A 26,579-nucleotide genomic window follows, 5' to 3' on the forward strand; every position below is an offset into this window, starting at 1 on the left:
CAGAGAATTTCTGCGTTCTGGTGTGGAGGTCCTCCACCTGATGCTGTAAGTCTGCCAGGTTCATATCCTCAGATGGTAGTTGTTCCGCAGCAGTGGTATGTGAGGACTGAAGAGTCCTTAGTTGTAACTCTGCTTCCGCTAGCTGATTTTGATGCCCATGCAGTAGCCTCTGAAAGGATGAGTTTGCCTCCTGTAGCAGTCTTTCCTTGAGTCAGTTTACTGTTGGTTGATTGTTCTCACTTGATCCTCGATGGAAGATCGTAGCAGTTGGAGCCTGCATAATGCTGAAAGTTAGGTATCTTTGTGTTGTGATGGGGCTGGGGCCAGTGGTCGAGCAGTTGTACCATGGATGGTGACATTACTTGGTGTGCAGACAGTACTCCTCATAAATCCGGGCAGAAATGGAGTTGTCATAGGAAATCAACACCAATCAGTGATTAGTTGACATCGGTGCAAAGAAGTGTCCATGTGAAGTGTTGGCTGCTGCCAAGGGCAATGTTGTAGGTGATGGTTCCATAAGTGTCAATAATTGACTGTTTGCTACTTATAGCTTAGGAGCAGAGCCGGGGGCTTGAGGGAGTAGAGTGTAAATCAGGATTGTACCGATTTCCAACCCAGAGTCCATCAAAAAGTACTGTTTGGTATGATGATCTTGTACATAGAGCCTGGAGTCGCTGCTGACTTATGGGTGAAACAAACTGGTTTGGTTCACTGGGTGTGATGTGTGGTGAACTTTGTTGATGATGTGTCTCTGATGTCTAGCTAAGGTCGTGGGAGATGTTTGGGCATTGGGCAGGGAACACTTGCATCCAGTATTGCTGAAGCGGGAGGGAAACGATCACCATTGCATGGTCTGTCATTCATTGTCTGTATCCTGCGATGCAAGTGGTGCCATGCCATCGGTAGTTGTCAGCTTTGGGAGAGTGTGGTGCAGCCAACTGGGGTTGATGACTGGCTGTGGTGGTGCTGTGTGCCTTCGGGAAAGTTCGGTAGCAGTCGCTCATGGCCCGCTATGTAGGGAGGTAAGATGACTGCCACTGTTCTGTGCGGGACATGTCGGAGGACCTTGGGTGAGGGGGTAAGTTTCGTTCGCAAGCCTTCTGCCAACTCGGTGTGCAACATGGCTGCCTGCAATTTGTACTGCCAGTGGCTGCTGGGTAGTGTGGGTGGCCATTTTGCAAAGTGTATGTGCGATCTGCTAATTTATGGTCCAGTAGGAGTCCTTCATTGCATATTAGTGCAGCTTGGATTTTGCGTGGCAATTCACTCGACAATGTGGCCCACAGTGAAATGTCAGGCATTAGTGAGGGATCCACTATGGTCTGTAAAAGACTTTGAAGGAGGACTTCTGCTAATTGTTCTGCTTGGATGGCTTGAAGTACTTGTTGTTCAGGGGTCTCACATAGTCTCAGGAGCAATGCTATTTTGGCTGTCTCGACTTGTTAAATTTAGGTGGAGAAAATGAAATGTCATGTGACGAGTGCCTCCAGTCAGGTAGACCGCTCGCCTGGTGCAAGTCTTTCGATTTGATGCCACTTCGGCGACTTGCGCGTCGATGGGGATGAAATGATGATGATTAGGACAACACAACACCCAGTCCCTGAGCAGAGAAAATCTCCGCCCCAGCCGGGAATCGAACCCGGGCCCTTTGGATTGACAGTCTGTCGCGCTGACCACTCAGCTACCGGGGGCGGACAATTTAGATGGAGACAGTATGTTATTGCTGATCATGGCCATATGTTTGACTAAGTGACACAATAAAGTCACATGTTGCGGTGCGTCATCAAACATGTTGTGTGTGGTGAATATTGATTCAACAATAACAAGCCAAATATGACGTTGATCTACTACAAATGCAGGCATCTTAGGTGGTGTACACGGCACTGTTATTTGATTAGATCTGGGGATGGCAGTGTGTGGAACCCCATTGCTTGTACATGGTGCGATAGGTAGACCAGGAATGTTCTGGTGTGGCTTGGCTGGCCGTTCCACTGCTGGGTAGGAACTGGTTCATCGCCTGAGAGCCCAATGCGGTAGCACAAGTCTCGGTAGGGGGGAAGGCTGAACGATTGTCATTGAGTGTGAACACTGGCATCCCATAGGATGGTAATGTGGATTACATGTGTTGGGTCCAGAAGATGTTCTGTAGGAAGTGGGTTGATCTGCTTTGTTGTGGTGTGAGGTGGCAGCTGACGCCATGTGAGGATGAGGATTTTGAGTGCACACATGGGAGAGTGGAAGAAGTCGCTTTCACTCACACTTTTTTGTATGTCGTGTCCCAGGTTACTCGTACCATGTAGTCCATGTAGAACACTGTTGAGGTCAATGAAAATCTGAAAAGTCCCTTTCGGTCGCTGGTATCCATTGTCTGGGTGGTGGTTTGTGTATACCTTAAGTATATGGTGGATGTGCTTTGGTCTGGAATCACCAGTGTGGAAATAACAGGTGTCCAGGGAGTAGAATGATACACAGACACCTTGATGAAGAATTCTACACTTTATTGCCATGAACATAAGCTGAACATACACAAGAAACAGTCATGTGGTACACACAGTTTGAGAGACAAACAGGAACTGGCAATCAGAGATTGTGAACTTAAGCTACGGGTAGACCCTGTCCATAGTTGCTGCAGTTGATAAGATGATCGGCGTTGATAATGATGTTCGATGTCGCCACAAAGGCATGGATATTTATATGTGTATTTCATAACTGTTGATGTATGTGCGGCATAGACACACTTTTCAATTGCAGCAATTGAGGAATGTTTTTTCTAAACCTAATAAATGCAATAAAGTAAATTTTTGAGCAAATGCATTTTTTAAATATTATACTGAAATGATAATGACATAATGAGATAATTTTGTAGACGCAATTCCAGTTGTGTGTTTGACTTCTCAAAAATTTTCATTGCTTATTTCGGGATAGAGGGACAAAATTTCCAAGTTTTTTTCAAACATCCATAAATGCAAAGATGGAAGTTAAAAGCTTAAATCAAACACTGGAAAATCCAGGATGGAATGTAACAGTATTATGAGAAGGAAAGTTGCAACTCACCATATAGTGGTGATGCTGAGTTGCAGATAGTCATAACAAAAAGACTCTCACAGTTACAGCTTTCGGCCGTTAAGGCCTTCGTCAACAATAGATGGACAAGTGAGCGGACACGCGCCCCCACACACACACACACACACACACACACACACACACACACACACAAATGCAACTCACACACACAACTGCAGACTTAGGCAACTGAAACCACAGAGACTGCGGTCGTGTGCGCGAGTTGCATTTGCATGAGTTTCTGAGAAACTCCAATAGAGCAAAGACTACTTCGTTGCATCCTTTCAGTCTTTCTGTTTCAAGCTGAATATAAAAACCAATCCTTTCTTTTGTCTCAGCTCGGGAATGAATCATAATGCACAAATTAAATAGAATACTACACGAACGGATCGCTTTAGTACTACCTGAGTCTCTTATACGTCAAAACATACTGTAATCACATTTGAATATTCCTCCATTGTTTCGTAGAAAATTTTGGCACTTATTTTGTGCAATCAAGGGTTTCATATTAATTGATTATTTTTCTCCAAATCTCATTCCTTTTGAAAGTCAGTCGCTGGACTTACCTGATGTTGCTCGAAATGTCATGGCACATACAGGTACTATTTGCCCATCTTTTTTCTTTCTGATGTACTTTATAGAAGTAGTATTCTACTTCTTTCTTGATACTCCTTCTCTCTGACAAAACTATCTCAAACTGAGTAATAATCAGGAGTTAATGTTGTTGTGTAAACCACTTATGTCTGTTGTTAGTTCTGATGGCAAGTGCCTGTCTGCAGTTTATGTTCTTTCCTTTTTTGAAGAAAACTCTCTCACATTATCATTGAAAATGTCCTGCATTATTGTTCTCCCTTCAGGTCTCTCAGAAGCAAAGCACAGTTTACCTTTGTTGACTTTTGTTTTAACTGGCTGAGAGCCAATATCGAGTTTCGCAAAAACTTGTAATTTTCAACATCCTATAACAACAAATATCAGCTTTTGACAACACTGTTTCAATGGGTCATGCATAGCAACAAGCTCGATTTGTAGCTACAAAAATCCATTAAATCTTGAAAAAAATGAACATTCATCGACTTTTGAAAGAATTCTTCTCAATTATGTTTACATTTTTGTACAACTTACTTGAATAAGAGAAGAAATGTTACATGTGACAATTTTTTTACATCCTTGGCTGTTTCGGAAACCTTGAAAGCAAATGCTACAAGTATTGTGGGAACCATAAATAGATCTCGCATGGATATACATCTTTGTCAAGAAGACAAATACGAGTTATACAGAACAGTATTGTTTAAGAAGAATGATACAAAACTGACTGTCAGAAAAAGAGCAGCAAGAACGTCCTGATTCAGTGCTATGCATCCTTATTGAAACTTGAGGCTGTTTTGAAAAGATGCCTGAGTATTGTACAATACTCTAAACAAGAAAAAGTTGAAATCTAGGGACTTCATTCTCTAGCTGAGGGAAGCTACTTTCTTTTTGTCAATTTTATAATAAAATTTGCAGCACTCCAAAGAATAGATTAATCAGTAGCCACAATAACCCACTGAGATAGGGTAATGTAAGGAAAGATGGCTGGGTCATAAGTGACCCAGCTGCCATTCTAGGTATGACCAAATATCACTGGTTCTGATGTAAATTTCTGAGTATATGGAGTGTTCTATATGTGAAGAAGGTATAAGATTGACCAAAGTTGTTGTATCTGAGACCAGTATATGCGGTGGTGTTGGTGGGACAATGTAAGGCGCTCTATCAGAGGAAAAGTGAGGAGGAGGTGGGGGGAGGGTCGGCAGCTTATTGTATGAGTAGTTTAGGCTGACCATTCGAGAGACTGAATTGATGACGTATCCTTACTATCAGGTCATCCTACATCAAGTGGACTAGCTTTAGAAATGGTTACCACTCATCCATTTCTGAATCAAATTGAAATTTTATGGGAGTATTCAACAATGTCTTCGATGGATATGTACAGAGTTTCAGCTCAATGTCTCCCTCAGTTCAATTTCTCTAGTCCCTCTTAGTGTCGTGTGCCAACTTTGCACCACCTACATGTATGCTAAAGTTCCAAATTTTGATAACTTTTATGTATATATCTTTGACTTATAATCCGTTGCTTTTGTATACTTAAACAACTTGTTTAGGCTGAGAAAGAATATATTACTGATTAGATTTTTAAACGCGTTTGGTGACAGCAGTACTTATTCAAAAATGGCATAAAATTCGTTGTACAACTTCGAGAACCCTTCTTTAATCAACCATAAAGCATAATTTTGATGATTGAGTCAAGAATTGATAATATGACACATAGCTGTCCTGTCTTCTAGTGGTTTTTGTACAGTGGTCTCTGTCCTCTATCAAAATATATACATCTGCAAATTTGATGAAAATGGCTTAGTGCCAAATTTTGGATAGTTTGTAGAGTTATATCTCAACTGTGTGATCTTTAATATTTTTTATCTTGATATCTCTGAAAAGCATTCTTTACGCTTCAGAAGCTAGACCTATGTAGTTTAATTTTTGACCCACGCCTGCTTATGGCTGAGAAACATCACTCAATGTTATTACTTTTCCTACACAGCATTTAAATGCTTGAATGTGACAGTAATGAATAAACAGAAAGACAAAACAGTGGAAACTGCTTTTATGTCAATATAAATATAACTGTACCAAACAAAAGCGCTGGCAGGTCGATAGACACACAAACAAACACAAACATACACACAAAATTCCAGCTTTCGCAACCAATGGCCGCCTCGTCAGGAAAGAGGGAAGGAGAAGGAAAGACAAAAGGATATGGGTCCCAAGAGAGAGGGCAAGGAGTCACTCCAATCCCGGGAGCGGAAAGACCCACCCTAGGGGGAAAAAAGGACAGGTATACACTCGCACACACACACATATCCATCCACACATACACAGACACAAGCAGACATTTGTAAAGGCAAAGAGTTTGGGCAGAGATGTCAGTCGGGGCAGATGTACAGAGGCAAAGATGAAGTTGAAAGACAGGTGAGGTATGAGCGGCGGCAAATTGAAATTAGAAATTAGCGGAGATTGAGGCCTGGCGGATAGCGAGAAGAAAGGATATGCTGAAGGGCAAGTTCCCATCTCCGGAGTTCTGACAGGTTGGTGTTAGTGGGAAGTATCCAGATAACCCGGACGGTGTAACACTGTGCCAAGATGTGCTGGCCGTGCACCAAGGCATGTTTAGCCACAGGGTGATCCTCATTACCAACAAACACTGTCTGCCTGTGTCCATTCATGCGAATGGACAGTTTGTTGCTGGTCATTCCCACATAGAACGCTTCACAGTGTAGGCAGGTCAGTTGGTAAATCACGTGGGTGCTTTCACACGTGGCTCTGCCTTTGATCGTGTACACCTTCCGGGTTACAGGACTGGAATAGGTGGTGGTGGGAGGGTGCATGGGACAGGTTTTACACCGGGGGCGGTTACAGGGGTAGGAGCCAGAGGGTAGGGAAGGTGGTTTGGGGATTTCATAGGGATGAACTAAGAGGTTGCGAAGGTTAGGTGGACGGCGGAAAGACACTCTTGGTGGAGTGGGGAGGATTTCATGAAGGATGGATCTCATTTCAGGGCAGGATTTGAGGAAGTCGTATCCCTGCTGGAGAGCCACATTCAGAATCTGATCCAGTCCCGGAAAGTATCCCGTCACAAGTGGGGCACTTTTGGGGTTCTTCTGTGGAAGGTTCCGGGTTTGAGGAGATGAGGATGTGGCTCTGGTTATTTGCTTCTGTACCAGGTCGAGTGTGTGCGAGTGTATACCTGTCCTTTTTTCCCCCTAGGGTGGGTCTTTCCGCTCCCGGGATTGGAGTGACTCCTTGCCCTCTCCCTTGGGACCCATATCCTTTTGTCTTTCCTTCTCCTTCCCTCTTTCCTGACGAGGCGGCCATTGGTTGCGAAAGCTGGAATTTTGTGTGTATGTTTGTGTTTGTTTGTGTGTCTATTGACCTGCCAGTGCTTTTGTTTGGTAAGTTTCATCATCTTTCTTTTTAAATATATTTTTCCCACGTGGAATGTTTCCCTCTATTATATAAATATAACTGTAGTTGTGTGCAAATCAAATTCAAGCAAGAAGCAGCAATATAACAAATGAAAATCCAAAAATTTAGAACTTTAAAGACACTGCACATCTGGAATAATACTTTTTCTACTCAGACTGAATAAATTTCCTGTACTGTCTTGTTCACATTCTGAGTAAATATATTCCGTTGCTGGTGTTATTGATGGGATGGTGCTTTTATGATTTTAATTACATATTGCTCTGGAATCCAGCAATTATCTTTAGTAGATGCCCAGCGGAAGGAATGTACAGAACCACGGAGACTTGAAGCTGACTAAGGTACCTTTTTTGTGTAATGAAACTTCACATACATTGCCCAGCCACCAAGCATTGTCACACAGACAGGCAACATAATGCCCATGTTGTAATGTTGTAGCTGAAACAGCTGGAATGTTTTCATCTGCTTTAAGCATGAATACTACACCACCACTGGAAATTCTGCTTACTCTGATTTTGCTTAAACTATTTGGCTTGAAATTGTGGTTTCATCTTGTCCCAGCAATTGTGTGTTCTTTGGGAAAGCTACTTTCCTGATCAAAGTGGTTATCTAAAGGCCTCTGCAAACTAGCATGAGCTGCCAGTCATCTGGCTGTTCCTCCAGTTGCACCACAGGGAGATTTCCTGTGGCGGATTATGAAAAAATTCCTTTCAGCAGGAATATCAAAGTCCTTTTCATGTAGACGTAAATTGATAAAATTCTTGTATTGGGCAGCAGATTCATCACTGAAGTAGCGAGTGTGCCTGATTTCTTCTATTGTCATCCGGAAATATTTAATCAGCCTCATTATGAATGCATGAACTGCAGTAGCATCATGACCAAATCAGTCATTAATAATATGGGCACTGATATTCTGTAGCTCTTTACCACCAAAGTAAACCATGAAGGGATGTAATGTGGCTTGGCTCTTCTCTGACTAAACCCCTTGAACAACATCTTTGAATGGCAAATAAATAGTTCTCAGCAAAATCTATAAAAATGATCACTTCACCATCTGCAAGATTTTCTTTCAAGTTCCTCAGACATGAACTTTCGATGTTTTGAAACGAAGTGGTGGCTCGTAAGACCTTGAATTTTTGGAAACAATTCCTCTTATAATCTTTTGTTCAATTGCATGACAAGTCTCTAGTATATCCCTGTTAGTATGAACCCACTGTTTGTATTCCATCATTTCCGCTGGATCATATCCTTTGAATACATCTTCCAGGTCAGGTTTGCCAGGACATTGTGCACAATGTTAAAGCATGCAGTCTTTTGATTCCAAGCTGCACACAGTTTTTTTCGTTTAGTTCCTTGTAATCATCATCATCGGTAGATGTTTCAGCCAACATCATTTGGCATTTTGATGTATTACCCATACACAGATTGAGTGTGTACCAACAATGTTAGCTGTAAGATACCACTTTGTTCTCAGTTCACAAATTTTTCAGAAGTTGAATTCGCTGTTATATTGCTTGCAATAGGCTGTGAACGTTTCTTTCAAGTTACAAAGTAGAAGACGTTTCTGCTTATGAACATTTTCACCATCCACTCTTACTGCTGTAATCATTTTTACCTGGGCACAGCCGAGATTGTTCATCATCTTCCAGGAACCTCAGGACTTTATGTTTGATCTTATCACTGAGTCTTTTTCCCTCTAATTTTGCAATTACTGCCAAGGTGCCTGCCTCCATCTCTAGTTTCTTTGACTGTTTAACCATTCTCACAGAAACACTAACTTCTTTTGCTGCTTGTTCTATAATCCAGCTGCTAAGAGCCAGGGTCAAAATTTGAACTTTGTTAGAATGACTTGAATTATGCACTGTAATTTTTAATTCATTAATTAAAATGTCCATATCCTTACATTTCTGACATTGCTTCACCATTTGTGTTTCCACGACATCAGAGCACCTCACACCAGCAGCTTCTACTATAGCCTTGGTCATGGAATCTTGGTGATGAACCCCTTTTGCTAATTCGTTGAAGCTTTAAAGGCGATGGTCCAAGAGCAGTAACAAGCAATTCAGAGGCAGAAACTTGATCCACCTTGTAACAAAATGTAATTTAACCATTCAGTTTTTGGAAAGATGCTATATTTAATTAGAAGACACTTGTTTGTGAAAGCAAATAAACTGTTCGTTGGGCTTAAATTAAGTGTGGGCATCCATCTGAAGTGATTTAACAAGCTCGTAAGTTTTAACAGTGGGAAGTTCAAATTCAGGTGTATATATTTGTTTATCAACAATTGTATTGCGTAAAAAAATCATCAATACAGATTTAAGAAAGCTGATAGTTTATATATACAACATGGTTCGTAGAAGTAACTTATCTTCTACATATCTTACAAGTAATTTATTTGTCAAAATTACATAATTATCTGCAATATTAATTAAATTACATGCAGTGGGCTACAAACATTTTATTCATATTCACATTTATAATTTTTTTATATCTGTGAAGTTGTCTGTGTTATAGAAATATTTTTGTTCTTCTCAAGTGTGGTACGACTTTAGATTTATGTTTTTGCAGTTTTCTTGTCTCATATGGTAGCTTGTTGAAGACTATTTTGCCATCATCTAAGGAACTTTTTTTTTTTTTTACTTAATCTATTGAATGGAATCTCCTGAACTCCCAGTTCTAGTTCTATATGTAAATATCTGATCAAATTTCATACAGGTGAATATTATCTTTGGCGTACATCAATACTTTGAGTCTGCAGAACCTGCAAACTGTAAATACTTTATACTGGGTCAGTTGAATCTACCAGTACTGGACGTCGGCTTTGACCCTTGTTGTAATGTTTTTGTCACATGTGACAGTGAGTGGGTGCAAAGAGAAATACATTGCACAACAGAATTAAAGGATCACTTTTTCAAAACCCTTTGTTAAAGGTGCCTACAGCCTTCCTCCGTAATGGTGCAAAAGCGTGGTGACATGCAATGTCACCCTCTGGCTCGATGACGCTTCAAACAGCAAGGTGTCGACACTTTCAGAAAAAAGGGCAGAGCTCTGAAGTTCATGTATCATGTGAAGTGGTTTAATGAGTGTCACATTGGCACCAATTTTCACCAAAATTCTGCCCAGCTCCACCATTGAAGTGTGCATGATGGGAAGAAGATTGTAGTCCCTCTTGCACACCTTTCACTCCTCCTTTTGATGCCTCTGTGATGTAGCTCAGAAGTGCATTGAAATCACATGGTTTTCTAATAGTGGCTGAGGAAAATGTTTCAGATACACAGAATCGAAATGAAAAGGCCTCAGAAGGTGGCATAATGGGCGTCAATGAAACCATCCCTTCCTCTTGGGCATTGATTCCCACACATTTTGTATTCGAAAATGACAGTTTGCAATGTGAAGAGCAACAGGACAACCTTCAACACTGCAGATAACCCCCCCGTCCCCAGACGATTCAACACTACTCTATGGACATCGCGAGATGCAACCAAAATGTGTTGAGAATTTTAAAACCATACCTTTACAGAGAAAACCTGCGAAGTAGCCCTAGGCACCTGCATGTAGGCAACCACTTGACATATCTACAATGACAGTTGTGTGCCTGCAGGTGCCTAGGGCTACTTCGTAGATTTTCTCCATTAAGACAAATTTTTAAAATTCTCAATAATTGAGGGTGAATGCCATTGATGCTACTGCCGAACTGGGGGGCTTTATAGGGACCCGTGCCATTGTATTCGTGCATGTGTCTATGTCACACCCCTCTTTTGTCACGCTACAGGAGGGCATGAAACAGAAGATCTGAAAAAGCATCAGCACCCGTTGTTGCTTCGGATCACATTCAAATTTCATTGAATGGTTTTGGATGGTCCCTAATGGTTCTACCCTGTATGACAGAACAAAAATTGTGGTCGTACTACATTCCAAAGGGTTCAGCTCACGTTCAGTGGGGTTGCACCTTCACATTGTGCTTAGAGTAGTGTTGCATCATGTGGTGTATCGTCCGATGGGTTTATGCATCCTGTTTTCACGTAAACAAACAGTGCCTAAGATGAATGAAGTGATGTGGCAGATAAAAGTCTTAGGATTGACCGGGAATCAAACCTGAGATCCGTGAATTTGTGGTCTGGGACTCTTCCACCAAGCCAGATAGTTCGGCAGTTATAAAGCCATAAAGATGAAGATATCATAGTTTAAGATAATTAATATCTTTTGATATATTAGAGGAGCAGAGCTAAGCAGTGCCACAAAGGAAGTTGCCCGTATGACATGGAATGTTGATCTGGTACCAAAAGTTAGGAATTGATATTTATTTTTGAGATATTAGTATTTTTCCTTATTTTACACATACTTTAAGTATAAATATTCTTAATGTTTCCAGGATTCATTCTGTGGCTAAGTCAAGTCCCCACAGTAACCTTTCTTCCAGAAATTCTAGTCCTGCAAGTTTTGCAGGAGAACTTCTTTGAAATTTGGAACGTAGGAGATGAGATAGTGACACACGTAAAGATGTGAGGATGTGTTGAGAGTCATGCTCAGGTAGCTCAGTTAATAGGGCACTTGCCCACAAAAGGCAAAGGTCCTGAGTTCAAGTCCCAGTCTGGCAAACAGTTGTAATCTTCCAGAAGGTTTTATTGTCAATATTAATTAGAAATTAGAAAACTAATGCAGCATGATAAAGTAGAGGTAAAGTGAGTTGTTTGAGTTGATTGAGGTGCCACAAATAGCGCACTCAAACTGATTCAGTAAAACTGACATTAAGCTGCATCAAAAATCCCGATCCCAATTTTGATCACCCAAAATAGTACTTAAAAATAGTACCCACTCCCAGTAGCACTCGCCACATAAAAGCCAGTGACTTTCCCTTCCTAAACATAAGATAAAATAATTACTTTATCTATTTATAAATGACCTGCCTTTGAAACTCCCTGGCTGATTAAAACTGTGTGCCAGACCAAGACTTGGCTTTCACTGGCAAGTGTTCTTCTGACTTAGCTACCCAAGCATGACTCACGGCTCATCTCACAGCTTTACTTCTGCCAGTACCTCATCTCCTACCTTCCAGCTTCGCAGAAGTTTCCCTTTGAAACTTGCAGGACTAGCATTCCTGAAGAAAGGACATAGGAAAGAGTGGGCTAGCCATGAATCTTGGAAACATTAACAATGCAAAATTACTAATAACTCAAAACTAAATATCAATTCTTAACTTTTGGTACCATACCAGTAGTCTGTGTTACGTAATCATGCCCACTAGCCATGCAGAAGCAGTGCATCACCATGCTACAACACAGGGCATGATTTTAGGAAGTCATATCCTTGTCAAAGTATTAGTCAGGAAGTCTGTGACTTCCTGAAATCAGGCCCTGAAATGAAGTTCATTCTATGTGGCATTTTGTACACCACACCTAAAATAGCCCCCCCCCCCCACCCCTCCGCCTCCCCCCAACCTCTGCAATACACTGGTCAGACCTTATATTCCTTCTACATCTCTTTCCCTAGCATTTGGCTCCTACCCCTGTGACTGCCCTCCTGCCCTCCCTGTGAGACTTGCCCTATGCACCCTCCTAACGCCACCTATCCCAGCCCTGTCACAAACACTATCAAAGAAAGAGCCACTTGTGAAACCAGCTGTTACATAAACACTTTTCAGCTTTCTAGAGTGGTATGACTACCACAAAGTTATCAGTTAGGACGATTGAGCATAGACAGAATGTGTACACGGACAACACACAATGTCCTTGTTACTGAGCATGCTGTACTATGTGACAGTTGTGACCTCAGTGCCTGTTTTGCCACATGTGCCATCTGGATTCTCTTCCCCCAGACACAGGTTTCGTAAAACTCCACTAGTGAGAACTGCCACTGCCACATGTCCTTGGTTCCTGCCACTCACCTTGCCTTAATTTATGTTAATTTCTTTGATGTCAGCATTTCTTCTCAGTTTTTTTTTTCACTCCATTTTAGTTTTCTGTATCTTTTCTTTTCTGATCTGTCTATTTTTCCTGCTCCCCCACCTTACCTGCCTACCACATATATGACTTAGTTTTCTGCTCGTATTCACTCTTGCCTGATGTTTTGTCAGTAATCTCTGTTTGCTTATTACCCTATCTTCCACCTTTAAACTCTCAGGTTTTTAAATCTCGCCCAGTGCAGTCCCCAGCAATAAGTCTTTCTTTCTCATCCTGTCCGATAAGTCTTCCCTAATGGGGGTTCTGGGTGACTTTTCCATAACTCTCCCCATTGTCTAAACCTCGCCAGTCCGTTTCATCCCTCTTGCTTCATCCATCATCCTTCCCCTTCTGCTCTTCTGCCAGAAGGTGGAGTCACTGGCTTTGAAAGCTTGCACATTTCCTTCACTTCTTCGTGTTTTCTCCGGTTGCTCCTTGGTGAGTAGATTTTTTTATATCCAATTATATTATATTTTCAAAATTGGTTATTCTCATTGACATATTAGCTTTTGCTTGAGATTTGTTGTATTTGAATGTTTTAACTGTCTCACTATCCTGGTTGCTATTGTTTGTTTGAGATATTTCTTGAACACACAACATTTTAGGAATATGCTGTTGTGATCAGAAACACCATCTACAACTGCTCATCCATTACAAATGTTTGAGATGTCATAATGTAAATAGACATAGTGCTCATTTGATTTATTGTTACGGTAAGAAAAATTGAAACTTCCTGGCAGATTAAAACTGTGTGCCCGACCGAGACTCGAACTCGGGACCTTTGCCTTTCGCGGGCAAGTGCTCTACCATCTGGGATGAGATACTGGCAGACGTAAAGCTGTGAGGACCGGTCGTGAGTTGTGCTTCAGTAGCTCAGATGGTAGAGCACTTGCCCGCGAAAGGCAAAGGTCCCGAGTTCGAGTCTCGGTCGGGCACACAGTTTTAATCTGCCAGGAAGTTTCATATCAGCGCACACTCCGCTGCAGAGTGAAAATCTCATTCTGGTAAGAAAAATTGTTTAATTTTTGAGCATACGTCAGCAGAATTTTTCTCCATCACATTATTAATGTCAACAAAAATTTAGAAGAAACTTGTCACTTATTTCTAAGTAAGTAAGTAAGTAAATACCACACTGGAATTGATTGGTGCATATTTTTGATAATGATCATTATGCTTAGTAATTTGCCCTTCACACCATTATTCATTGTGGAATAATTAGGAACATGGATGAAACTGATATATTAATGCCTTCCGCAGCACATTGTCAATTGATTTGATGCCTATAAATATGGAAATGGAGAAAGTATGATATCATGAATGAAACTAATTTTTAACCCTTTTCCATGACTGCTTAGATACTTTTGGATATGTGAAAAACACAGATTTGTGGATAGTGAATTCTCTTGATAGTTATTTTCACGTACACTCGCCACTCTCCCCTCTCCCCCCCCCCCCCCCCCCCCCCCCCATTTTATTAGTAGATGATAATTGTAGCTCATTAGCAGAGACTGCATTATATGCATCATAAAAACCTTAAAATATGCGTGCAAATATACATGAAAAATGCTTAAATAATGCACGAAAAGTGTCGAAATATGCCAGATCAGATAATCAAAAACATGATAGTTACTGTGTACATTATATCTCAAAGTTGAACCTGTGCATGTCAGTTACGAGCAAGAGTGCCGGCCACTTGAGAAGTCGGTGCATTTAGAATGCTGATATCATTTTCTGAGTACTTTCTGATAGAGGTTAGAAAGGGGGCCTTTCTGGGATTATTTTCTAAAAAATTGCAAAATGGGGATGCATACCGTGTTTCAAGAGTTGTTCCTTCTTTGCAATTGTTGTCAGTAACAAGTGGATGCAGGTGCGATGCGAGTGTCGCAGCAAAACATCGCTATGTACAGAACTGCCTTTGGGATATATCGCACACAGAGGGGCACGCTCAAAAACTCCGTAATATTTTATGTAAAAAACAACATACCATCATGAGTTTTTTAACAGCATTTACTTTTAATTAATACTATTTGACTAAATCATCATTTACAATTTATTTTACATTGTTCTATTATTGTATACATAAACAACCAAGTACTTTTCCAAATGATTGGTAGTAAAACTGTGTCTTCTATAATTCAAAACATTTTTATAAGAAGAAAAGGACCGTTCAACATCAACTGAGGTAACTGAGCAGTATTTGAATTTGGGTGCTATGTTCGCATTTATTGCTTCTGGTGAAAGTTCACTTGTCCCATTAATAAAACTATCAATTTGGCACAAGGGTTCAAAGCCTGGCTTATTGTTTAAAACATTTCAAACTTTTCTTTAAGTTTTCTTGGGAATACCTCTGACAATGAGGAATCCACTAGAATAATTTGATTTATTAACTGAATAGATTCTTTCAGTACCAGACCTCGAATTTCAAGCTTTTTAATACTTGCAGGTGTATGGGAAAAATGAGTGCTATTACAGTAATGTCTTTTTTAATACCGGAATCATTAAAAGCTTCCTTGCACTGGCAAACTGCCAAAGCCTCTGCACTATTGAGTCATTTACTACCCCTCTAATGGCCTCGAAATGTTCATTGTAAAACAATACAGCTTCGACCCACATACCCCAGTGAGTTACCACTGGTTCGGGAGGTAAAGGCGTATTTGGTAGTTTTTCTTTGTAGGTCTTGATGCTAGCGGGAGCCTTTAGAAACACTTTCTTTGTGGACAAAATCAGTTTATTTACATTCACAAATGTGGAACATACTTCTTCAACAAGGTGGTGCACTCCATGAGCAAAGTACATCACATGAATCAAATTGGGATAAAATACTCGGAGGGATTTTCCTGTTCATTCACAGATATGGCGATAGTAGAATGATTTACTTTTTCCATTTCTTTGCAGGCCACTAAATAGGAAGAAGAAGGCTCTTCTTTTAATGCACCAAGCATTGACTCTGTCTGCCTGTTCCTATTCCTCTTCTGTAATGATTTTTCTAGGCAGTGGCCTCTCAATTAGAGATTGCATGCAGTTCTAGGTCGCGGTCAATCTGTGAATCTGAGACATCAAAACCAGATTGAGCTAGAGACCGCCCATCTAAATTTCTAAAATATTGTAAACATACAGCGAAACTATGCATTGTCACTAGTTTTTAGTTAAAATATGCAATACCTGGTTAAAAGGAGCCAAATATGCAAGTACATATGCAACATGCAAATGCATATAATCCGGTCTCTACTCTTTAGATAATGGTTGCACCTGCCCCAATGCCCCAAATTGTGTGACAGTTTCTTTTTCATACACTATTTGACTGACTTTTGTCTTTCCTTTATCTCAAATTTAATTTTTGCTTCTGCATTTGGTGCGTGTTATCGGAGATTTATATTTGTTATTTGTGCAGTTGTGCTTTCCCATGTACATACATACTTTCTGAAGTGGTACACATTTGTGGCTTTTATCTACGTCTAAGTACATACTCTACAAGCCACCATATGGTTCAGTTCACAAATGTAAACGTGACCGTCTATATGCTTTCAGATAAGCCCTGATTTCTCCTATCTGGTCTTCACAGTTTGCAGTCATCACACGAGATGCGTGATTGTAGCAGTGGGATTGGTGTGTAGTCTGTTGCAAATGCCAGCTCCCTGCTTTCCCAGAAGTATGTTACAAAAAGGATGTCTTCTCCCTCCAGGAATTGCTATTTTAGTTCACGGAGCATTTCTGTATTCTTTGTGTGTTGGTGGAACTTACTGGTAACAAATCTAGCAGCATGTTTGAAAATTGATTTGATGTTTTCCTCTAATCCCATTTAGTGGGGATTCCAAACATTGAAGTAGTACTCAAGAATGGGTTGCACAAGTGATCAGTGTGCGGTCTCCTTTATAGAGGAGCTACACTGTCCTACAATTCACTCAGTAAACATAAATGGTCCAGGAGTGCCTTACACATCACAGGTTGATACTCAGGTAGCTGACTGTGTGTGTGGTGCACAAAGCTTTTTTTTTTTTTTTTTTTAGATTAGATGACTCTCCATCCAGTCCAGATACTGATAGCTGTCCCAGAAGTATCAGTGTAAGGTTCAAAGAAATATCCCCTGCAGGTGAGAGTATTAAAATACTAATGATTAAATAAAGATCTCATAACAACAGTAAGATTAAAATGTGACAAAAGACACCTAACAATAATAGGAACTTATGCAGCAGAGGATGGGAAAAAGGAAGAAGAAAAGCTTTGTTATGGAGAACTTCAGAAATGGCTAAATAAAACAGACAATTGAGACCTTGTAATTTTAATGGTAGATTTAAATGCTAGAATTGGAAAAGTGCCAATTCCTATTTTAATAGGTGCTAATGGGGAAGATACTGTAAATCAGAATGGAGCAAACCTAAGGGAATTTGTAATGTTTAATGAATTGAAAGTAACGTACACCTTCTTTAAGAAGAAAGGACATTCACAAATTTACATGGTTTGCACAAGGTTACTGTTCATTAATAGATTAATTAATTATTAAGCAAATGTTAGCTCCAAGGATAATAGACACTCAAGTATTTAGAGGTAAAAATATAACTATGAACTACTACCTTGCAAGACCAGAACTACAGCTATGGTCAAGATGGAAAAAGCAGTCCATAAAAAGTAAAATTAAAGCTGGAAACAATTCAAACAAAAGATTTAAGGTACATCTATTGCAAGAAGAAAGCTTAAGAAATCAGTATTAGAATAGACTCACATAACTGCTCAATAAAATACAAACTAGTCAATACATATGAAGAATAGTTTGATGTTAAAACACTGTAAAGCAGATAGCAAGTGAAGTGCTAGGTGAAAAATGTAGGACCAATTGAAATGAAAAGATACAAAAAGCCATTAACGACAAACAGAAAGCTTATAATGAATGCTTACAGAAGAAATCACTAGAACTAAAGAGCAATACAGTTGGAAAAGAAGTGAAGCAAAAGCAATAGTAAGATCAGCACATAGTACACTGTAGGACAAGTTTATAAGCAGAGGTGAACATAATATCCATGGAGACAAGAAATAACATTCAGGTTAATGAAACATCTCAACAGAGAAGAAAGAGATATGATAAATCTAAATGTAATACCAACATATGACTGACTTGCACATTATAAAGAACTATGGCACCATCCAGAAATCAAAGGAACAGATAAAGAAGAACACCTGCAAGGAATATGTAATATAGAAGTCATGGAACTGAAAACAATTTTTAAATCACTAGGACTAGATGGAATTAGTACTGAATTGATTAAATATGGAGGAATTCTCTTAGAGCATCTTAAGTTCCTGCTGCTAATAAGGTGAGTACACCATTCATTTGTTATACATTTTTATGAGCTTCAAACAGGGGTGACTTATTTTCAATTACCTGTGTAGTAACTAGTTTATTTTTGTAATTTTATGAGTGTTCGAGTGCTTACTGGGCACAACATTTTATTTTAATAACAGTGTAACGTACAGTACCGCCCTTGTTACCGACCTGGGTATCGCCCCTCGTATTGTAAAGGCTTTTGTTTGTTTTGGTTAGTATAGCTCAGTGTCGGTTAGGCCGTCAGTGACAGAACACCTCGAGTTCCTGCTGCTAATAAGGCGAATACACCATTTGTTTGTTACATATTTTTACGAGCTTCACACATGAGTGACTTCAGTAATGGATAGGAAATGCGATTGCTGTGTACACGAGTCAAGTTGGTGACCCTTCGCTCACAGCTCCAGCCTGTGTTGGCTTCCGTCACTCAGGTCAAGGCTGCTGCCAAGGGGTATCACTATGGGGAGTTGGATGCGGGGATGCAAGTGACTTCAAGCACGTCCCATGTGTCCCTCGATTGGTCCACTGCTGTGGCCACCCTGGGTACAGCCTGCACTGAGATTGACCCCGCACATGTGATCAAGTGGGAGATCATTCCAAAGTCCGGCAGACAGCAAAAGACGTTCCATGGGGCCGATCGTAGAACCTCCCGGGTTCGTTTGACGAACAGGTTTTGGGTGTTATCTGCGGCTGACAAAGTTTGTAAGCCGGATGCGGTTGTCCACCCTGTTCCAGAGGAAGCTTCTTGGCCCGCAAGGTCTGGTCATTCACAGAGGGTGGGTTTGCTGGTGGTTGGGAGCTCCAACGTTAGGCACGTAATGTGGCCCCTTAGGTACATCGCTGCCAAGGAGGGGAAGGAAGCCAGTGTGCACTCTTTGTGCATACCGGGCCGATTCATTCCAGATGTGGAAAGGGTGCTTCTGGATGCCGTGAAGAGTACAGGGTGCAGCCAACCCCAGGTGGTGGCTAATGTTGGTACCAATGACGTATGTTGCTTTGGATTGGAGGAGATTCTCTCTGGTTTTGGGCAGCTAGCGGAAATGGTAAAGATTGTGAGATTAAGACGGAGCTCACCATCTGCAGCATTGTCTGTAGAACTGACTATGGTCCTTTCGTGCAGAGCCGAGTGGAGGGTCTGAATCAGAGGCTCAGGCGTTTCTGTGACTGTGTAGGCTCCAGATTCCTTTACTTGCCCTATCGGGTGGTGGATTTCTGGGTTCTGCTTAGTAGGTCAAGAGTTCACTACACACAGGAAGGAGCTACACGGGTACCGGGGGTCGGTTTTTTAGGTTAGAAGGTCTCAGGAAATCACAGAATGGACGTCCGTCTAAAAGGGGGCAGGTAAAACACAGTAAGGTAGTTGTAGAAATGATCAGTATTGTAGTTGTAAATTGTCATAGCTGTGTTGGGAAAGAACCAGAGCTCCAAGCCCTAATAGAAAGCACTGAAGCTCAAATAGTTGTCGGTACAGAGAGCTGGCTAAAGCCGGAAATCAGTTCAGCCGAAATTTTTTCAAATGAGCTAACAGTATTCAGAAAGGATAGATTAAATACAGTTTGTGGTGGAGTATTTATTGCTGTCAGAAGTAGTTTACCTTGTAGTGAAATTGAAGTAGATAGTTCCTGTGAAATAGTATGGGTAGAGTTTACACTCAATAATCAGACTAAACTATTAATTGGATCGTTTTACTTACCCCCTGACTCAGAAGATATAGTTGCTGAACAGTTCAAAGAGAACTTGAGTCTCATTTCAAATAGGTACCCCACTCATACAATTATAGTGAGGGATGACTTCAATCTACCCTCGATATGATGGACAAATTACACATTTAAAGCCAGTGGCAGGCATAAATTGTCTGGAATGCTGTCTCAGAAAATTATTTTGAACAATTAGTTCATGAGCCCACTCAAAGCATAAATGGTTGTGAGAGCATACTTGACCTCTTAGCAGCCAATAATTCTGGACAAATAGGGACTATCATGACGAATACAGGGATTAACGACCACAAGGCAGTTGCTGCTAGGCTGAATACTTTTAACACTCACAACCAACAGAAAGGAACATGTATTTAAAATATCTGATATTGCTGTTAATGCCTATTTAAGAGACAGTCTTCACTCCTTCCGATCTGGTCATGTAAGCGTAGAAAAGATGTGGAATGATTTCAAAGAGATAGTATCGACAGCAATTGAGAGATATATACCACATAAATTAATAAGTGATGGTACTGATCCCCCATGATACACAAAATGGGTCAGATCGATGGTTCAGAAGCAATGAAAAAAGCATGCCAAATTTAAAAGAACGCAAAATCCCCAAGATGGGCAAAGTTTTGCAGAAGTTCGAAATATAGCATGTACTTCAATGTAAGATGCTTTTAATAATTTCCACAACGAAACTCTGTCACAGAATCTGGTAGAAAACCCAAAGAGATTCTGGTCATACATAAAACACACCAATGGCAAGACGCAATCAGTACCTTCACTGCATAACAACAATGGTGAAGTCATTGATGACAGTGCCACTAATGTTATTAAACGTGGTTTTCCAAAACTCCTTTACAAAAAGAGATGAAGTAAATGTTCCTGAATTCCAATCAAGAACAACTGCCAAGGTGAGAAACATAGAAGTAGATATCCTTAGTGTAGCCAAGCAGATTAAATCACTTAATAAAGGCAAGGCCTTCAGTCCAGAGTGTATACCAGTCAGGTTCCTTTCAGAGTATGCTGATATAATAGCTCCATATTTAGCAATTATATACAACCACTTGCTCACAGAAAGATTTGTACCTAAAGACTGGAAAATTGTGCAAATCACACCAATACCCAAAAAGAGAAATGTTCTGGGTAAAATATGAGGTACTGGAGGGATGTAAAATAGCAAGGGTCATTTTGTTATATAACAAAGGTGAAAGAAATAGTGCATCTGACTACAGGGGGTAAGTATTCTGAAAATTTCTTATGAAATCTACAGCAAAATAATAAATGGATGCCTATGATATGATTTTAATGGAGGAAAAAGCAGGTTTCTGAAAGGAAAGATCATGCATAGATGATGATTTGGCACTGAAACAGATGATTCAAAGGAGATGAGAATTTAGGAGAGAAGAGGAATCCCTAAACATGTGACCCAAGTCATGAAAAGCCTATATATGATCACCAGAATTAGAATTGAGATGGGTAAGGAAATGACACCTAAGATACAAACAAATCAAGGCTTTAAACTAGGATTTAGCTTGTCACCAATATTATTCAATATCTACATAGATGGCATGACCAGAGAATGAAAAAAGAGAGAGAACACAATCAGACGTAAATATTGGGAGGAATAAACATATTAACTTTATTTTATTTGAAGATGAACAGGTTATCATACATGACAGCAAAGCTAAATCACAAACAGCCTTACATAAAGGAAATGAGATACCCTGAAGCGCCAAAGAAACTGGTATAGGCATTTGTATTCAAATACAGAGATATGTAAACAGGCAGAATACAGCACTGATGTCGGCAACACCCATGTAAGACAAGTGTCTGGCACAGTTGTTACATCAGTTACTGCTGCTACAATGGCAGGTTATCAAGAGTTTGAACATGGTGTTATAGTTGGCACATGAGTGATGGGACACAGCATCTCTGAGGTAGTGATGAAGTTGGGATTGTTCTGTATGACCATTTCACAAGAGTACTGTGAATATCAGGAATCTGGTAAAACATCAAATCTCTGACATCACTGCGGCCAGAAAAAGATCCTGCAAGAATGGGACCAACGACGACTGAAGAGAATCGTTCAGCTTGACAGAAGTGCAACCCCTCTGCAAATTGCTGCAGATTTCAATGCTGGGCCATCAACAAGAGTCAGCGTGTGAACCATTTAATGAAACATGCCTTGCCTGGGCCCTTTAGCACCAACATTGGACTGTTGATGGCTGGAAACATGCCTGGTCAGATGAGCCTCGTTTCAAATTGTATCAAGCAGATCAAATATCCATGGAGCCTGCTTGTCAGCAGGGAACTGTTCTAGCTGTTGGAGGCTCTGTAATGGTGTCGGGTGTGAGCACTTGGAGTGATATGGGACCCCTGATACTTCTAGATATGACTCTGACAGGTGGCATGTACGTAAGCACCCTGTCTGATCACCTGAATCTGTTCAAGTCCATTGTGAATTCTGACAGACTTGGGCAATTCCAGGAAGACAGTGTAACACCCCACACATCCTGAATTGCTACAGAGTGGCTCCAGGAGCACTCTTCTGAGTTAAACACTTCTGCTGGCCACCAAACTCCCCAGACGTGAACATTATTTAGCATATTTGGGATGCCTTGCAATGTACTGTTCAGAAGAGACATGGAAACAGATGACATGTGGCCAGAGGATATTCTTTGGATAGACGAGACACATTTTACTCTGCATTACCATGAATGCCCAGAACTGTCGCATATGGGGATATACTCTGCCACACATTGTGCAGGAACATCCACTGCACATAGCTGATGTGACTGTATGGTGTGATTTCACAAGCTCCTTCAGTCTCAGTACATTTTTTCTTTGAGGTGATTACACCTCGCGAGCCTGTTAGGTGCGCTGTGTCATCTGCATGTTATAAGGACCTCCTTGTGCAACACGTGACTCCAGCTTTCCAAGAATGCAACCGTGTCGACACCACTATTTTCATGCAAGATGGGGTGACACCATATGTTGCTTGACAGTTGAAAGATTTGCTTCAAAAAACGTTCAGTAACGACCGCATGATCTCTGTGCAATTTCAGGACGTGTGGAGTTGCAGAACACCCAACCTAAATCCATGTGACTTCTGGTCGTGACTATATCTGAAAGATTGTGTCTATCAGGGATGTATCCGGACTCTTCCTGATCTGGAGAATAGCGTACAAGGACATAAAGCTCTGGCTACACTGCATATTCTGTGAGCAGTTGTAGATCTAAAAAGTAATGAAGCTCACATAATGTTAGGTACAGTAAGCTAGTTAAAATCTAAATCTGTCAGCAGTGAGATTTTTGGGGAAAATTAAATGTATACCAAAAGCAATGGCTACTGGGAAATGGAGATGGTGTATTTGTTGCTGTAGACAAGAAACTCAATCCATTGAGATAGAAATTGAAACTGGATATGCAAACGTTTGGGCAAGACTAGGAATGGGCATAATATTATAATGGATGCTTCTACCTACCATCAGACTCACCTCTTGGTGTAGCTGAAAACTTTAGAGAAACTCTCAGTTTGCTTGTACCTATGTGACTTTAACATCAATCAATAAGGATAATTACAGAGTTGTAAATGGTTGACAGGACAAAACTATCTGTCAAACATTACTAAATGCCTTCTTTGGAAACTAAATAGGGCAAATAATTTGGGACCCCGGGACTCGTGATGTAAATATGTTGGGTCTAATGACAAAAAATAGACCAGACCACTTTGAGGACATCCACATTGAAACTGGTATCAGTGACCATGAGAAAGTTGTAGCAGCAGGTACAAAGGGCAACTAAAAGAAGTAGAGGAGTTTATATGTCCCCTAAACTACACTGTCCAGTCATGTTAATGTGACCAACTGTCCAAAGTCAGAATTACACCATTTGCAGCACGGACAGCTGAGAGACGTGCAGGAAGAGTGTCAGTGAGGTTCTGGAAGGTACTGAGAAGAATATAGAACCATGCCAACTCCTGTACCACAGCCAGTTGTGCTAGGTTGCTCGGTTGAGGATCCATGGTGCAAACAGCTCGATCAAGGTGACCCCACAAATCGTAGATCGGATTTAAAACTGGGGAGTTTGTTGGCCAGGGGAGTAAAGTAAACTGCTCCTGGTGCTCTTTGAACCACATATGTGCACTGCAAGCTGTGTGACATGTTGCATTGTCATGCTGATAGATGCCATTATGCCGAGGAAAAATAAACTACGTGTATGGGTGGACATGATCCTAGGGTAAATGCATACTTGTGTTGATCCACTGTGCCTTCCAGAATAATGAGATCGCCCGGAGAATGCCACAAAAACATTTTCCAGACCATAATGCATCCTCCTGTGTTTGCTTTTAGATGTTTCATGCTGTACACGCCAAGAGCCACCTCTCCATTTGAGTGTAAAACATGATTCATTTGAAAAAGCCACCTGTCACCATGCCATAGATATCCATTTGTGTTATTAGCATGCAATTTTCAGCCTCGTTGCCGATGAACAGCGGTCAGTACGAGTGCATGAACCAGGTGCCTGCTGCGGAGAGCCATACGCAACAACATTTGCTGAGTGCTCATTGAAGAGACACTGTTGATAGGTGCTTGGTCTGGTACCGTGCGCCGTGGAATTTGAATCTGCGCCAGACGTCATGGACGTCGAAGACCCATAGAGGTCTCTGCACCATCGCGCCGTAAGCTGTGGCAGCGCGTGCCTCCTGGCCCGCTTTTAGTGTGAGGGTGCCACAGTGGAACACGTGGTCCCAGCGGCCAATAGCGGCGCCCCCGATAGCCTCTCGCTCAGCCAGCCAGTTTAATCTCGCGTGCGTTGGTTTACACCTCACATCGCACTAGACAGCTTACTTCCTCGTTCTGTGTACGGGGGGACGTGTTTGTTTCCTTGTGACTCCTTTGTTCGGTCTGGTTGTATTCGTTCTGTCCTTCATTGGTCGTGTCCACCCTCTTCCATTGTGTTGTTGTTCGCAGGTCTCGCCGTGCTTTCCGTCATTGCTACCCCGCGACCATCCTGGTCGCAGTTACAACACTTCGTTCATCTGGGCGGTCAGTTGTTCAACAGTTGCACGTCTGTTCATCTGTACACATCTCCAGAGCCATTGTTCACTACTGTCATCTGTGGTCCGTGGCGCACCACACTTGCCTCAGTGCCAGTTTTGGACAGCCCCAGTTTGCCATGCGCAGCACTTTGACCATTTGAAATTGAGTGTTTCAAAGCAAAAGCAGAAATGCTTAACTCTGTTTTCAAATTTTCCTTTGCAAAGGAAAACTCGGGACTTTTGCCCCAATTTAATTCCTGTACCCCTGAAAATATGAGTGAAATAGATATTAGTGTCAATGCTGTCAACTGAAATTGTTAAAATTGAATGGAGTTATAGGGGCTGACGGAATCCCTGAGATTCTACATTGGATTTGTAAGTGAGTTAGTCCCTCTTCTAACTACAATCTGTTATAAATCCCTTGAATAACGAACCATGCCCAGTAGTTGAAGAAAGCACAGGTCTGTCTACAAAAAAGATAGCAAAAGCAACCCACAGAACTACCATCCAGTATCCTTGATATTCATTTGTTGTAGAATCTTAGAACATATTCTGAGTTCAAATGTAATGAGATACCTCGAACAGAATGAACTCCTTCAAACTAACAAACGTTGATCCCAAAAACATTGATAATGTGAAACCGAACTCTCACTTTTCTCTCATGAGAAATCCCCAGACCAAAGCAGTCAAATAGATTCAGTATTTCTCGATTTCTGAAAAGCATTTGACTCAGTATTTCATCTACACTTATTATGGAAAGTATGATTGTATGATGAGCTTATCAAGTGAAATTTGTGACAGGTTTGAGAATTTCTTGGTAGTGCGGACATAGTATGTTATCTCGGTTGGAGAGTCATCAGTAAATTTGGAAATGCCCCAGGGAATAGTGTTGGGACCCTTTTGTTCATGTTGTGTATAAATGATCTCGTGGACAATATTAATAGTAACCTCAGACATCTCACAGATGATGTAGTCATCTATAATGAAGTACTCTCTGAAAGAAGCTGTACAGTCAGTCAGTCAGATCTTGATAAGATTTGAAAGTGGTGCAAAGATTGGCAACTTGCTTTAGATGTTGAAGAATGTAAAATTGTGCACTTAACAAAATGAAAAAAAAGTAGCATCCTATAGACTATAATATCAATGACTCGATGAATTCATACCTTGGTGTAACACTTTGGAAGGATATAAAATGAAACAATCATGTAGGCTCAATTGTAAATAAAGCAAGTGCCAGACTTCGGTTTATCGGTAGACATTAGGAAAATGCAGTCAGTTTACAAAGGAGATTGCTTAAAAATCACTTGTGTGGCCCATTCTAAAATGTTGCTTAAGCATTTGGGACGCATACCATAGAGGACTAACAGGGGCATTGAGCGTATACAGAGAAGGACAGCATGAAGAGCGCAGATCTGTCTGACCCGTGGGAAAGTGTCACAGAGATGCCGAAAGAAGAGATAGGTGTAAACTACCTCGAGAAAACCTACTTACAAAATTTCAGG

At 40.9% G+C, this 26,579-nt stretch overlaps 1 protein-coding gene across 1 annotated transcript in view; it reads left to right on the top strand.

Annotated features, from left to right (window-relative positions):
- LOC124595228 overlaps positions 1-26,579 on the top strand; it is a 106,808-nt gene that overhangs the window by 7,880 nt on the left and 72,349 nt on the right. The gene's annotated exons all lie outside the window — the stretch shown is intronic.

The sequence above is a fragment of the Schistocerca americana genome, chromosome 2, assembly GCF_021461395.2.
Source record: "Schistocerca americana isolate TAMUIC-IGC-003095 chromosome 2, iqSchAmer2.1, whole genome shotgun sequence".
NCBI classification, from domain to species: domain Eukaryota; kingdom Metazoa; phylum Arthropoda; class Insecta; order Orthoptera; family Acrididae; genus Schistocerca; species Schistocerca americana.